The sequence below is a fragment of the Hyla sarda genome, unplaced genomic scaffold (assembly GCF_029499605.1).
Source record: "Hyla sarda isolate aHylSar1 unplaced genomic scaffold, aHylSar1.hap1 scaffold_1376, whole genome shotgun sequence".
In the NCBI taxonomy this organism is placed as follows: domain Eukaryota; kingdom Metazoa; phylum Chordata; class Amphibia; order Anura; family Hylidae; genus Hyla; species Hyla sarda.
The window spans coordinates 1-15,397 of NW_026608005.1; the positions used below are offsets into that span (position 1 = coordinate 1).

The window sequence follows — 15,397 nt, forward strand, 5'->3', positions numbered from 1 at the left end:
TGCCTGGACGCTCCAACAGCGGCCAGACACAAGCAGAAGCAGCAGAAGCAGCAGCAGCAGCAGCACCACCTTTTGTTTTTTGGCTGCAGCAGCAAGGCCCACAGGGCTGGCTAGCTGGCTAGCCAGCAAGCAGGTAGCAATGAAAGTAGGAATCTTTCTTTTTAACCCTGTAAGGGGGTGGTGCACTGTACCCGAAGATACTGCCATATCGGGTCAATGCATAGGGCGACGGAAGCAAGCTTCGAAATCGGCCCCCGTTCTCAAAAATCCATTTAATATATGGTCCCCAGATAGGGGACGTATCAGATATTAAACTGATAAGAACAGATACTACACTTGATCTTAGCCAAAAGGCCGAGAAGCGATAACCGTGAAAGGGGCGGGCCAAACAAGGTCCCCTTCATGGGCACTATCACTGCTTGCTGTCAGGGAGGCTGCCAGACAATTTTCCATGCACACTCTGGGCTGGGGGGCAGTCAACCACCAGTACACACAGCAGAACCTAAACCCATACCATTATTGCTAAGCAGCAAGACAGGGGCCCATTGCACTCCCACGGGGCCTTTTTAAATGCAATCCATAACCCGGATTTGCCAGGAACCCTTCTTACTCCTCCTACTTGCATGTGACACTGGGCTTAGGATCTGCATAGGAAACACACACACAAGCACACACCTACCTTTGTTGCCTGCAGATGCCTCCTTGGCTGTCCCCAAACGGTATCAAACCAACACCCACGGGAAGCTGTAAGCATAGAGGACATGCCTGCACCCCATTGGACTTACCTGTGTGGGTTAAATCCGGGTTATTTGACAACCTATGGCGGTGATGGTTCTGCTCAGGCAGAGCAGTGCTGATGCTCCTCATAAAGCTGTCGCTGCTGTGAAGGTTCTAGGTGACATCACAAATCCCTATGGTTACATACACAACAAAGCTGGGTTGTTGTTGTTTACACTCTGCAAGGCCTGTGGAAGTCAGTGACATCATAGCACTGTAGTTCTGAGGGTTCTAGATGGATGCAACAATCTCCTGTTGCTTCTATGAAGGCCATAATAGACGACATCACCAAACAGCTCCATAGTCACATACACAGCAAAGGAGAGATGTTGTTTACACCTAGTGATGTCAGTGGTATTGAGTGACATCACAGCACAGTGCTAAGGCTCCTGGGCCTGGACACAGCAGCGGCTGCAATATCTCAACGGAGAATACGTTTATTTATATGTGTGTGTGTGCGCGTATATATATATATATATATATATATATATATATATATATATATATTTCTCCGCCGAAATCACTTTTAAACCCATTTCCACCTTTTTTTCCCTTCTCTTCCTCTTACTTTTTTTTCACGTTTTTTTACGTTTTTCTCCTTTTCGCCTCTTTTCTGGGCGTATTATTCTTCTTTTTCTTCTTTTTTTCGTCTAATGCATACCCCATCAGTGCAGCAATGCTTATTCAATACCGCCAGCAGATGGAGACACTGGGGGATAATTTTCTAAGGATTTATACTGATTTTTCCTGTCTGAATTTGTCGCACAGAAAGTTGCAGGCCAAATATGTGTGACATTTCTGCGACTTTAGCTTCTAGAGCATTTTTACAACATTATACATAGGTGCTGAATACATAAAAAGCGACTGTTCAGCGACAGACAAGTCGCATCGGCTGAAAGTAGGCCAGAATGTCAGTCCATGTTGGAGCAGGTTTAGATACAGTCTAAAGTATAGATCTCAAAGTCTGTGCACAGAATTTAGCAAGGGCCTCGCACCTTCTGATGCATCAGGTAGGTGCACAATAGCATAGCCTAACCCTCTGTACTTTGGTCTATATTGATGCGGGACATAGACAGCCAGCTGATATTGGAACCAATCCATTAGTGCAATGGATGGCTGGAAGCATTTGTCTTTGCCTTTGCAATACCACAGAAGCAATGCATGGTCAATGTACAGCAATGACACACCTGTGTGAACAGCCAGGAGACCCCCCCCCCATGTTATGTTACATAGTTACATAGTTAGTACGGTCGAAAAAAGACATATGTCCATCAAGTTCAACCAGGGAATTAAGGGGTAGGGGTGTGGCGCGATATTGGGGAAGGGATGAGATTTTATATTTCTTCATAAGCATTAATCTTATTTTGTCAATTAGGAACATTCAGCACCCACCCGCTATCAAGGCAGCTGCCTATCATGTCATGCCCTACCTGCACAGGTGTGCTGGCTACTCAAATGATCCAATTAAGGAGGCCATTTAGTCAGCAGCAGCAGAAGTCCTGTGCCTGGACGCTCCAACAGCGGCCAGACACAAGCAGAAGCAGCAGAAGCAGCAGCAGCAGCAGCACCCACCTTTTGTTTTTTGGCTGCAGCAGCAAGGCCCACAGGGCTGGCTAGCTGGCTAGCCAGCAAGCAGGTAGCAATGAAAGTAGGAATCTTTCTTTTTAACCCTGTAAGGGGGTGGTGCACTGTACCCGAAGATACTGCCATATCGGGTCAATGCATAGGGCGACGGAAGCAAGCTTCGAAATCGGCCCCCGTTCTCAAAAATCCATTTAATATATGGTCCCCAGATAGGGGACGTATCAGATATTAAACTGATAAGAACAGATACTACACTTGATCTTAGCCAAAAGGCCGAGAAGCGATAACCGTGAAAGGGGGCGGGCCCAACAAGGTCCCCTTCATGGGCACTATCACTGCTTGCTGTCAGGGAGGCTGCCAGACAATTTTCCATGCACACTCTGGGCTGGGGGGCAGTCAACCACCAGTACACACAGCAGAACCTAAACCCATACCATTATTGCTAAGCAGCAAGACAGGGGCCCATTGCACTCCCACGGGGCCTTTTTAAATGCAATCCATAACCCGGATTTGCCAGGAACCCTTCTTACTCCTCCTACTTGCATGTGACACTGGGCTTAGGATCTGCATAGGAAACACACACACAAGCACACACCTACCTTTGTTGCCTGCAGATGCCTCCTTGGCTGTCCCCAAACGGTATCAAACCAACACCCACGGGAAGCTGTAAGCATAGAGGACATGCCTGCACCCCATTGGACTTACCTGTGTGGGTTAAATCCGGGTTATTTGACAACCTATGGCGGTGATGGTTCTGCTCAGGCAGAGCAGTGCTGATGCTCCTCATAAAGCTGTCGCTGCTGTGAAGGTTCTAGGTGACATCACAAATCCCTATGGTTACATACACAACAAAGCTGGGTTGTTGTTGTTTACACTCTGCAAGGCCTGTGGAAGTCAGTGACATCATAGCACTGTAGTTCTGAGGGTTCTAGATGGATGCAACAATCTCCTGTTGCTTCTATGAAGGCCATAATAGACGACATCACCAAACAGCTCCATAGTCACATACACAGCAAAGGAGAGATGTTGTTTACACCTAGTGATGTCAGTGGTATTGAGTGACATCACAGCACAGTGCTAAGGCTCCTGGGCCTGGACACAGCAGCGGCTGCAATATCTCAACGGAGAATACGTTTATATATATGTGTGTGTGTGCGCGTATATATATATATATATATATATATATATATATATATTTCTCCGCCGAAATCACTTTTAAACCCATTTCCACCTTTTTTTCCCTTCTCTTCCTCTTACTTTTTTTTCACGTTTTTTTACGTTTTTCTCCTTTTCGCCTCTTTTCTGGGCGTATTATTCTTCTTTTTCTTCTTTTTTTTCGTCTAATGCATACCCCATCAGTGCAGCAATGCTTATTCAATACCGCCAGCAGATGGAGACACTGGGGGATAATTTTCTAAGGATTTATACTGATTTTTCCTGTCTGAATTTGTCGCACAGAAAGTTGCAGGCCAAATATGTGTGACATTTCTGCGACTTTAGCTTCTAGAGCATTTTTACAACATTATACATAGGTGCTGAATACATAAAAAGCGACTGTTCAGCGACAGACAAGTCGCATCGGCTGAAAGTAGGCCAGAATGTCAGTCCATGTTGGAGCAGGTTTAGATACAGTCTAAAGTATAGATCTCAAAGTCTGTGCACAGAATTTAGCAAGGGCCTCGCACCTTCTGATGCATCAGGTAGGTGCACAATAGCATAGCCTAACACCCTCTGTACTTTGGTCTATATTGATGCGGGACATAGACAGCCAGCTGATGACCAATCCATTAGTGCAATGGATGGCTGGAAGCATTTGTCTTTGCCTTTGCAATACCACAGAAGCAATGCATGGTCAATGTACAGCAATGACACACCTGTGTGAACAGCCAGGAGACCCCCCCCCCCCATGTTATGTTACATAGTTACATAGTTAGTACGGTCGAAAAAAGACATATGTCCATCAAGTTCAACCAGGGAATTAAGGGGTAGGGGTGTGGCGCGATATTGGGGAAGGGATGAGATTTTATATTTCTTCATAAGCATTAATCTTATTTTGTCAATTAGGAACATTCAGCACCCACCCGCTATCAAGGCAGCTGCCTATCATGTCATGCCCTACCTGCACAGGTGTGCTGGCTACTCAAATGATCCAATTAAGGAGGCCATTTAGTCAGCAGCAGCAGAAGTCCTGTGCCTGGACGCTCCAACAGCGGCCAGACACAAGCAGAAGCAGCAGAAGCAGCAGCAGCAGCACCACCTTTTGTTTTTTGGCTGCAGCAGCAAGGCCCACAGGGCTGGCTAGCTGGCTAGCCAGCAAGCAGGTAGCAATGAAAGTAGGAATCTTTCTTTTTAACCCTGTAAGGGGGTGGTGCACTGTACCCGAAGATACTGCCATATCGGGTCAATGCATAGGGCGACGGAAGCAAGCTTCGAAATCGGCCCCCGTTCTCAAAAATCCATTTAATATATGGTCCCCAGATAGGGGACGTATCAGATATTAAACTGATAAGAACAGATACTACACTTGATCTTAGCCAAAAGGCCGAGAAGCGATAACCGTGAAAGGGGCGGGCCCACAAGGTCCCCTTCATGGGCACTATCACTGCTTGCTGTCAGGGAGGCTGCCAGACAATTTTCCATGCACACTCTGGGCTGGGGGGCAGTCAACCACCAGTACACACAGCAGAACCTAAACCCATACCATTATTGCTAAGCAGCAAGACAGGGGCCCATTGCACTCCCACGGGGCCTTTTTAAATGCAATCCATAACCCGGATTTGCCAGGAACCCTTCTTACTCCTCCTACTTGCATGTGACACTGGGCTTAGGATCTGCATAGGAAACACACACACAAGCACACACCTACCTTTGTTGCCTGCAGATGCCTCCTTGGCTGTCCCCAAACGGTATCAAACCAACACCCACGGGAAGCTGTAAGCATAGAGGACATGCCTGCACCCCATTGGACTTACCTGTGTGGGTTAAATCCGGGTTATTTGACAACCTATGGCGGTGATGGTTCTGCTCAGGCAGAGCAGTGCTGATGCTCCTCATAAAGCTGTCGCTGCTGTGAAGGTTCTAGGTGACATCACAAATCCCTATGGTTACATACACAACAAAGCTGGGTTGTTGTTGTTTACACTCTGCAAGGCCTGTGGAAGTCAGTGACATCATAGCACTGTAGTTCTGAGGGTTCTAGAATGGATGCAACAATCTCCTGTTGCTTCTATGAAGGCCATAATAGACGACATCACCAAACAGCTCCATAGTCACATACACAGCAAAGGAGAGATGTTGTTTACACCTAGTGATGTCAGTGGTATTGAGTGACATCACAGCACAGTGCTAAGGCTCCTGGGCCTGGACACAGCAGCGGCTGCAATATCTCAACGGAGAATACGTTTATATATATGTGTGTGTGTGCGCGTATATATATATATATATATATATATATATATATATATATATATATTTCTCCGCCGAAATCACTTTTAAACCCATTTCCACCTTTTTTTCCCTTCTCTTCCTCTTACTTTTTTTTCACGTTTTTTTACGTTTTTCTCCTTTTCGCCTCTTTTCTGGGCGTATTATTCTTCTTTTTCTTCTTTTTTTTCGTCTAATGCATACCCCATCAGTGCAGCAATGCTTATTCAATACCGCCAGCAGATGGAGACACTGGGGGATAATTTTCTAAGGATTTATACTGATTTTTCCTGTCTGAATTTGTCGCACAGAAAGTTGCAGGCCAAATATGTGTGACATTTCTGCGACTTTAGCTTCTAGAGCATTTTTACAACATTATACATAGGTGCTGAATACATAAAAAGCGACTGTTCAGCGACAGACAAGTCGCATCGGCTGAAAGTAGGCCAGAATGTCAGTCCATGTTGGAGCAGGTTTAGATACAGTCTAAAGTATAGATCTCAAAGTCTGTGCACAGAATTTAGCAAGGGCCTCGCACCTTCTGATGCATCAGGTAGGTGCACAATAGCATAGCCTAACCCTCTGTACTTTGGTCTATATTGATGCGGGACATAGACAGCCAGCTGATGACCAATCCATTAGTGCAATGGATGGCTGGAAGCATTTGTCTTTGCCTTTGCAATACCACAGAAGCAATGCATGGTCAATGTACAGCAATGACACACCTGTGTGAACAGCCAGGAGACCCCCCCCCCCCCCATGTTATGTTACATAGTTACATAGTTAGTACGGTCGAAAAAAGACATATGTCCATCAAGTTCAACCAGGGAATTAAGGGGTAGGGGTGTGGCGCGATATTGGGGAAGGGATGAGATTTTATATTTCTTCATAAGCATTAATCTTATTTTGTCAATTAGGAACATTCAGCACCCACCCGCTATCAAGGCAGCTGCCTATCATGTCATGCCCTACCTGCACAGGTGTGCTGGCTACTCAAATGATCCAATTAAGGAGGCCATTTAGTCAGCAGCAGCAGAAGTCCTGTGCCTGGACGCTCCAACAGCGGCCAGACACAAGCAGAAGCAGCAGAAGCAGCAGCAGCAGCACCACCTTTTGTTTTTTGGCTGCAGCAGCAAGGCCCACAGGGCTGGCTAGCTGGCTAGCCAGCAAGCAGGTAGCAATGAAAGTAGGAATCTTTCTTTTTAACCCTGTAAGGGGGTGGTGCACTGTACCCGAAGATACTGCCATATCGGGTCAATGCATAGGGCGACGGAAGCAAGCTTCGAAATCGGCCCCCGTTCTCAAAAATCCATTTAATATATGGTCCCCAGATAGGGGACGTATCAGATATTAAACTGATAAGAACAGATACTACACTTGATCTTAGCCAAAAGGCCGAGAAGCGATAACCGTGAAAGGGGCGGGCCCAACAAGGTCCCCTTCATGGGCACTATCACTGCTTGCTGTCAGGGAGGCTGCCAGACAATTTTCCATGCACACTCTGGGCTGGGGGGCAGTCAACCACCAGTACACACAGCAGAACCTAAACCCATACCATTATTGCTAAGCAGCAAGACAGGGGCCCATTGCACTCCCACGGGGCCTTTTTAAATGCAATCCATAACCCGGATTTGCCAGGAACCCTTCTTACTCCTCCTACTTGCATGTGACACTGGGCTTAGGATCTGCATAGGAAACACACACACAAGCACACACCTACCTTTGTTGCCTGCAGATGCCTCCTTGGCTGTCCCCAAACGGTATCAAACCAACACCCACGGGAAGCTGTAAGCATAGAGGACATGCCTGCACCCCATTGGACTTACCTGTGTGGGTTAAATCCGGGTTATTTGACAACCTATGGCGGTGATGGTTCTGCTCAGGCAGAGCAGTGCTGATGCTCCTCATAAAGCTGTCGCTGCTGTGAAGGTTCTAGGTGACATCACAAATCCCTATGGTTACATACACAACAAAGCTGGGTTGTTGTTGTTTACACTCTGCAAGGCCTGTGGAAGTCAGTGACATCATAGCACTGTAGTTCTGAGGGTTCTAGATGGATGCAACAATCTCCTGTTGCTTCTATGAAGGCCATAATAGACGACATCACCAAACAGCTCCATAGTCACATACACAGCAAAGGAGAGATGTTGTTTACACCTAGTGATGTCAGTGGTATTGAGTGACATCACAGCACAGTGCTAAGGCTCCTGGGCCTGGACACAGCAGCGGCTGCAATATCTCAACGGAGAATACGTTTATATATATGTGTGTGTGTGCGCGTATATATATATATATATATATATATATATATATATTTCTCCGCCGAAATCACTTTTAAACCCATTTCCACCTTTTTTTCCCTTCTCTTCCTCTTACTTTTTTTTCACGTTTTTTTACGTTTTTCTCCTTTTCGCCTCTTTTCTGGGCGTATTATTCTTCTTTTTCTTCTTTTTTTTCGTCTAATGCATACCCCATCAGTGCAGCAATGCTTATTCAATACCGCCAGCAGATGGAGACACTGGGGGATAATTTTCTAAGGATTTATACTGATTTTTCCTGTCTGAATTTGTCGCACAGAAAGTTGCAGGCCAAATATGTGTGACATTTCTGCGACTTTAGCTTCTAGAGCATTTTTACAACATTATACATAGGTGCTGAATACATAAAAAGCGACTGTTCAGCGACAGACAAGTCGCATCGGCTGAAAGTAGGCCAGAATGTCAGTCCATGTTGGAGCAGGTTTAGATACAGTCTAAAGTATAGATCTCAAAGTCTGTGCACAGAATTTAGCAAGGGCCTCGCACCTTCTGATGCATCAGGTAGGTGCACAATAGCATAGCCTAACCCTCTGTACTTTGGTCTATATTGATGCGGGACATAGACAGCCAGCTGATGACCAATCCATTAGTGCAATGGATGGCTGGAAGCATTTGTCTTTGCCTTTGCAATACCACAGAAGCAATGCATGGTCAATGTACAGCAATGACACACCTGTGTGAACAGCCAGGAGACCCCCCCCCCCCATGTTATGTTACATAGTTACATAGTTAGTACGGTCGAAAAAAGACATATGTCCATCAAGTTCAACCAGGGAATTAAGGGGTAGGGGTGTGGCGCGATATTGGGGAAGGGATGAGATTTTATATTTCTTCATAAGCATTAATCTTATTTTGTCAATTAGGAACATTCAGCACCCACCCGCTATCAAGGCAGCTGCCTATCATGTCATGCCCTACCTGCACAGGTGTGCTGGCTACTCAAATGATCCAATTAAGGAGGCCATTTAGTCAGCAGCAGCAGAAGTCCTGTGCCTGGACGCTCCAACAGCGGCCAGACACAAGCAGAAGCAGCAGAAGCAGCAGCAGCAGCACCACCTTTTGTTTTTTGGCTGCAGCAGCAAGGCCCACAGGGCTGGCTAGCTGGCTAGCCAGCAAGCAGGTAGCAATGAAAGTAGGAATCTTTCTTTTTAACCCTGTAAGGGGGTGGTGCACTGTACCCGAAGATACTGCCATATCGGGTCAATGCATAGGGCGACGGAAGCAAGCTTCGAAATCGGCCCCCGTTCTCAAAAATCCATTTAATATATGGTCCCCAGATAGGGGACGTATCAGATATTAAACTGATAAGAACAGATACTACACTTGATCTTAGCCAAAAGGCCGAGAAGCGATAACCGTGAAAGGGGCGGGCCCAACAAGGTCCCCTTCATGGGCACTATCACTGCTTGCTGTCAGGGAGGCTGCCAGACAATTTTCCATGCACACTCTGGGCTGGGGGGCAGTCAACCACCAGTACACACAGCAGAACCTAAACCCATACCATTATTGCTAAGCAGCAAGACAGGGGCCCATTGCACTCCCACGGGGCCTTTTTAAATGCAATCCATAACCCGGATTTGCCAGGAACCCTTCTTACTCCTCCTACTTGCATGTGACACTGGGCTTAGGATCTGCATAGGAAACACACACACAAGCACACACCTACCTTTGTTGCCTGCAGATGCCTCCTTGGCTGTCCCCAAACGGTATCAAACCAACACCCACGGGAAGCTGTAAGCATAGAGGACATGCCTGCACCCCATTGGACTTACCTGTGTGGGTTAAATCCGGGTTATTTGACAACCTATGGCGGTGATGGTTCTGCTCAGGCAGAGCAGTGCTGATGCTCCTCATAAAGCTGTCGCTGCTGTGAAGGTTCTAGGTGACATCACAAATCCCTATGGTTACATACACAACAAAGCTGGGTTGTTGTTGTTTACACTCTGCAAGGCCTGTGGAAGTCAGTGACATCATAGCACTGTAGTTCTGAGGGTTCTAGATGGATGCAACAATCTCCTGTTGCTTCTATGAAGGCCATAATAGACGACATCACCAAACAGCTCCATAGTCACATACACAGCAAAGGAGAGATGTTGTTTACACCTAGTGATGTCAGTGGTATTGAGTGACATCACAGCACAGTGCTAAGGCTCCTGGGCCTGGACACAGCAGCGGCTGCAATATCTCAACGGAGAATACGTTTATATATATGTGTGTGTGTGCGCGTATATATATATATATATATATATATATATATATATATATATATATTTCTCCGCCGAAATCACTTTTAAACCCATTTCCACCTTTTTTTCCCTTCTCTTCCTCTTACTTTTTTTTCACGTTTTTTTACGTTTTTCTCCTTTTCGCCTCTTTTCTGGGCGTATTATTCTTCTTTTTCTTCTTTTTTTTCGTCTAATGCATACCCCATCAGTGCAGCAATGCTTATTCAATACCGCCAGCAGATGGAGACACTGGGGGATAATTTTCTAAGGATTTATACTGATTTTTCCTGTCTGAATTTGTCGCACAGAAAGTTGCAGGCCAAATATGTGTGACATTTCTGCGACTTTAGCTTCTAGAGCATTTTTACAACATTATACATAGGTGCTGAATACATAAAAAGCGACTGTTCAGCGACAGACAAGTCGCATCGGCTGAAAGTAGGCCAGAATGTCAGTCCATGTTGGAGCAGGTTTAGATACAGTCTAAAGTATAGATCTCAAAGTCTGTGCACAGAATTTAGCAAGGGCCTCGCACCTTCTGATGCATCAGGTAGGTGCACAATAGCATAGCCTAACCCTCTGTACTTTGGTCTATATTGATGCGGGACATAGACACCCAGCTGATGACCAATCCATTAGTGCAATGGATGGCTGGAAGCATTTGTCTTTGCCTTTGCAATACCACAGAAGCAATGCATGGTCAATGTACAGCAATGACACACCTGTGTGAACAGCCAGGAGACCCCCCCCCCCCCATGTTATGTTACATAGTTACATAGTTAGTACGGTCGAAAAAAGACATATGTCCATCAAGTTCAACCAGGGAATTAAGGGGTAGGGGTGTGGCGCGATATTGGGGAAGGGATGAGATTTTATATTTCTTCATAAGCATTAATCTTATTTTGTCAATTAGGAACATTCAGCACCCACCCGCTATCAAGGCAGCTGCCTATCATGTCATGCCCTACCTGCACAGGTGTGCTGGCTACTCAAATGATCCAATTAAGGAGGCCATTTAGTCAGCAGCAGCAGAAGTCCTGTGCCTGGACGCTCCAACAGCGGCCAGACACAAGCAGAAGCAGCAGAAGCAGCAGCAGCAGCACCACCTTTTGTTTTTTGGCTGCAGCAGCAAGGCCCACAGGGCTGGCTAGCTGGCTAGCCAGCAAGCAGGTAGCAATGAAAGTAGGAATCTTTCTTTTTAACCCTGTAAGGGGGTGGTGCACTGTACCCGAAGATACTGCCATATCGGGTCAATGCATAGGGCGACGGAAGCAAGCTTCGAAATCGGCCCCCGTTCTCAAAAATCCATTTAATATATGGTCCCCAGATAGGGGACGTATCAGATATTAAACTGATAAGAACAGATACTACACTTGATCTTAGCCAAAAGGCCGAGAAGCGATAACCGTGAAAGGGGCGGGCCCAACAAGGTCCCCTTCATGGGCACTATCACTGCTTGCTGTCAGGGAGGCTGCCAGACAATTTTCCATGCACACTCTGGGCTGGGGGGCAGTCAACCACCAGTACACACAGCAGAACCTAAACCCATACCATTATTGCTAAGCAGCAAGACAGGGGCCCATTGCACTCCCACGGGGCCTTTTTAAATGCAATCCATAACCCGGATTTGCCAGGAACCCTTCTTACTCCTCCTACTTGCATGTGACACTGGGCTTAGGATCTGCATAGGAAACACACACACAAGCACACACCTACCTTTGTTGCCTGCAGATGCCTCCTTGGCTGTCCCCAAACGGTATCAAACCAACACCCACGGGAAGCTGTAAGCATAGAGGACATGCCTGCACCCCATTGGACTTACCTGTGTGGGTTAAATCCGGGTTATTTGACAACCTATGGCGGTGATGGTTCTGCTCAGGCAGAGCAGTGCTGATGCTCCTCATAAAGCTGTCGCTGCTGTGAAGGTTCTAGGTGACATCACAAATCCCTATGGTTACATACACAACAAAGCTGGGTTGTTGTTGTTTACACTCTGCAAGGCCTGTGGAAGTCAGTGACATCATAGCACTGTAGTTCTGAGGGTTCTAGATGGATGCAACAATCTCCTGTTGCTTCTATGAAGGCCATAATAGACGACATCACCAAACAGCTCCATAGTCACATACACAGCAAAGGAGAGATGTTGTTTACACCTAGTGATGTCAGTGGTATTGAGTGACATCACAGCACAGTGCTAAGGCTCCTGGGCCTGGACACAGCAGCGGCTGCAATATCTCAACGGAGAATACGTTTATATCTATGTGTGTGTGTGCGCGTATATATATATATATATATATATATATATATATATATTTCTCCGCCGAAATCACTTTTAAACCCATTTCCACCTTTTTTTCCCTTCTCTTCCTCTTACTTTTTTTTCACGTTTTTTTACGTTTTTCTCCTTTTCGCCTCTTTTCTGGGCGTATTATTCTTCTTTTTCTTCTTTTTTTTCGTCTAATGCATACCCCATCAGTGCAGCAATGCTTATTCAATACCGCCAGCAGATGGAGACACTGGGGGATAATTTTCTAAGGATTTATACTGATTTTTCCTGTCTGAATTTGTCGCACAGAAAGTTGCAGGCCAAATATGTGTGACATTTCTGCGACTTTAGCTTCTAGAGCATTTTTACAACATTATACATAGGTGCTGAATACATAAAAAGCGACTGTTCAGCGACAGACAAGTCGCATCGGCTGAAAGTAGGCCAGAATGTCAGTCCATGTTGGAGCAGGTTTAGATACAGTCTAAAGTATAGATCTCAAAGTCTGTGCACAGAATTTAGCAAGGGCCTCGCACCTTCTGATGCATCAGGTAGGTGCACAATAGCATAGCCTAACCCTCTGTACTTTGGTCTATATTGATGCGGGACATAGACAGCCAGCTGATGACCAATCCATTAGTGCAATGGATGGCTGGAAGCATTTGTCTTTGCCTTTGCAATACCACAGAAGCAATGCATGGTCAATGTACAGCAATGACACACCTGTGTGAACAGCCAGGAGACCCCCCCCCCCCATGTTATGTTACATAGTTACATAGTTAGTACGGTCGAAAAAAGACATATGTCCATCAAGTTCAACCAGGGAATTAAGGGGTAGGGGTGTGGCGCGATATTGGGGAAGGGATGAGATTTTATATTTCTTCATAAGCATTAATCTTATTTTGTCAATTAGGAACATTCAGCACCCACCCGCTATCAAGGCAGCTGCCTATCATGTCATGCCCTACCTGCACAGGTGTGCTGGCTACTCAAATGATCCAATTAAGGAGGCCATTTAGTCAGCAGCAGCAGAAGTCCTGTGCCTGGACGCTCCAACAGCGGCCAGACACAAGCAGAAGCAGCAGAAGCAGCAGCAGCAGCAGCACCACCTTTTGTTTTTTGGCTGCAGCAGCAAGGCCCACAGGGCTGGCTAGCTGGCTAGCCAGCAAGCAGGTAGCAATGAAAGTAGGAATCTTTCTTTTTAACCCTGTAAGGGGGTGGTGCACTGTACCCGAAGATACTGCCATATCGGGTCAATGCATAGGGCGACGGAAGCAAGCTTCGAAATCGGCCCCCGTTCTCAAAAATCCATTTAATATATGGTCCCCAGATAGGGGACGTATCAGATATTAAACTGATAAGAACAGATTTTTGATTGAAAGAGCTTTATTTTCCGTTCAGTCATTACAAGTCGTACAATAAATTACAGTCACACAAAGCATGATAGTACAATACACAGCAAAGGTTCCCTAAGCTATACATCGCACACCATGCTACTCTAACATTCAGCTCAATCCTGCAATAGAAAAGCACAAGAGATCAAACAAAAACCAAATAATACAATCTGTGATCGGGGTAGGGGTGTGGGCGACTATGTGGGGGTAGGGAGGGGGCGGATCACAGGGCCAAACTGTTGGGCTGTATCTTCAGGGAGACATGGGAGAAGGAGAGGGGTCTTCACTCCTCTTCTTCCTCATCAACGGCCGAGCTGTCCAAGATGGAATAGTCTCTAAGCAGGTTCTTGATGAACCTGCGGCAGTCCCGGACGGACATGTTTTCCCTGTTGATCACGAGGCGGTTCCTGGAGAGCCACACTGCGTCCTTAAAACAGTTCATAAGGCGCCAGGCCTCCTGGATGGCCTCCACGTCGTGGGTCCCAGGGAACAGGCCGTAAAGCACCGAATGGTACGATAGGCAGCTCCTGGGCACTGAGTCTCTGAGTTCCTGTTCTAGGGCGTCCAACAGACCCTGTGCAAAGGGGCACTGCCAAAACACGTGGAAAGATGTTTCCTCCACGTAGGGGCAACGGGGGCAGTACCGGGTCTTGCACAGGTTGCGGGCATGCATGAATGACCTGAGAGAGAGACCTCCCATGACGGCCATCCACGACAAGTCCTTGTGTCCATTGGTAAGCCGCTTTGAGGCCACATTGTTCCAAACTGTCTCTGCAGTGGCTGCGGGGAGTCCCGGAACCAGCTCGGTCGAGTCCTTAGCTCGGATGAGCTTGTGGATTGTCTTTGGCTTCCATAGGTCTGGTTTCAGTCCTTCCAGCTGGTGCTCCCTCACAAACCGGACAACATCCCCATAGAACCAGGGAGTGTTCCAGTTGTAAGGGATGGAGCTGTCCCACTTGTCCCAGCCCAGCTGTCTCCAGAGGGGCATGAGAAGCAAGCGAGACATGGACCTGCCCGCTGAGCCAGTCTTTTCTACAAGAGTCCGCTGCACCGTGACACATGCAAAGGAGGCCCTCAGCAGAGCGGGGATGTCGGGTATTCCCTTCCCACCCTTGCGGGGTTCCTTGTACATCACGGTCCTCTTGACTCTGTCCATTTTGCCCCAGACGAAGCCAAACACTGTCCGGGTGATGGCCTTGCAAACAGTGGTATGGGGAGGCCAGGCCTGTGCGGTATATTGGAGCACAGGCAAAACTTCACTCCGCAGGACAAGTGCCTTGCCTTCCATCGTGAGCTTTCTGGAGCTCCACAGTCCGATCTTCGAGTTTATCCTTCCTAGTCGGTCTTGCCAAGACTTAAGGGCCGCTCCTTCCTTCCCGAACCAGACTCCAAGAATTTGAATGAAGTCCG

At 46.9% G+C, this 15,397-nt stretch overlaps 6 non-coding genes and 1 pseudogene across 6 annotated transcripts; all 7 read right to left on the bottom strand.

Annotated features, from left to right (window-relative positions):
- Positions 1-175: 175 nt before the first annotated feature.
- Positions 176-366, bottom strand: LOC130306469 (U2 spliceosomal RNA). The gene has a single exon (XR_008855816.1). It is a non-coding gene; the product is annotated as a U2 spliceosomal RNA (small nuclear RNA).
- A 2,089-nt stretch (positions 367-2,455) lies between these two features.
- Positions 2,456-2,646, bottom strand: LOC130306481 (U2 spliceosomal RNA). The gene has a single exon (XR_008855828.1). It is a non-coding gene; the product is annotated as a U2 spliceosomal RNA (small nuclear RNA).
- A 2,078-nt stretch (positions 2,647-4,724) lies between these two features.
- On the bottom strand, positions 4,725-4,915 carry LOC130306493 (U2 spliceosomal RNA). The gene has a single exon (XR_008855840.1). It is a non-coding gene; the product is annotated as a U2 spliceosomal RNA (small nuclear RNA).
- A 2,085-nt stretch (positions 4,916-7,000) lies between these two features.
- LOC130306505 (U2 spliceosomal RNA) lies at positions 7,001-7,191 on the bottom strand. The gene has a single exon (XR_008855845.1). It is a non-coding gene; the product is annotated as a U2 spliceosomal RNA (small nuclear RNA).
- Positions 7,192-9,264: 2,073 nt separating this feature from the next.
- LOC130306508 (U2 spliceosomal RNA) lies at positions 9,265-9,455 on the bottom strand. Its single transcript, XR_008855846.1, has one exon. It is a non-coding gene; the product is annotated as a U2 spliceosomal RNA (small nuclear RNA).
- Positions 9,456-11,539: 2,084 nt separating this feature from the next.
- Positions 11,540-11,730, bottom strand: LOC130306470 (U2 spliceosomal RNA). The gene has a single exon (XR_008855817.1). It is a non-coding gene; the product is annotated as a U2 spliceosomal RNA (small nuclear RNA).
- Positions 11,731-13,808: 2,078 nt separating this feature from the next.
- Positions 13,809-13,981, bottom strand: LOC130306496 (U2 spliceosomal RNA; annotated as a pseudogene).
- Between the last annotated feature and the right edge of the window lie 1,416 nt (positions 13,982-15,397).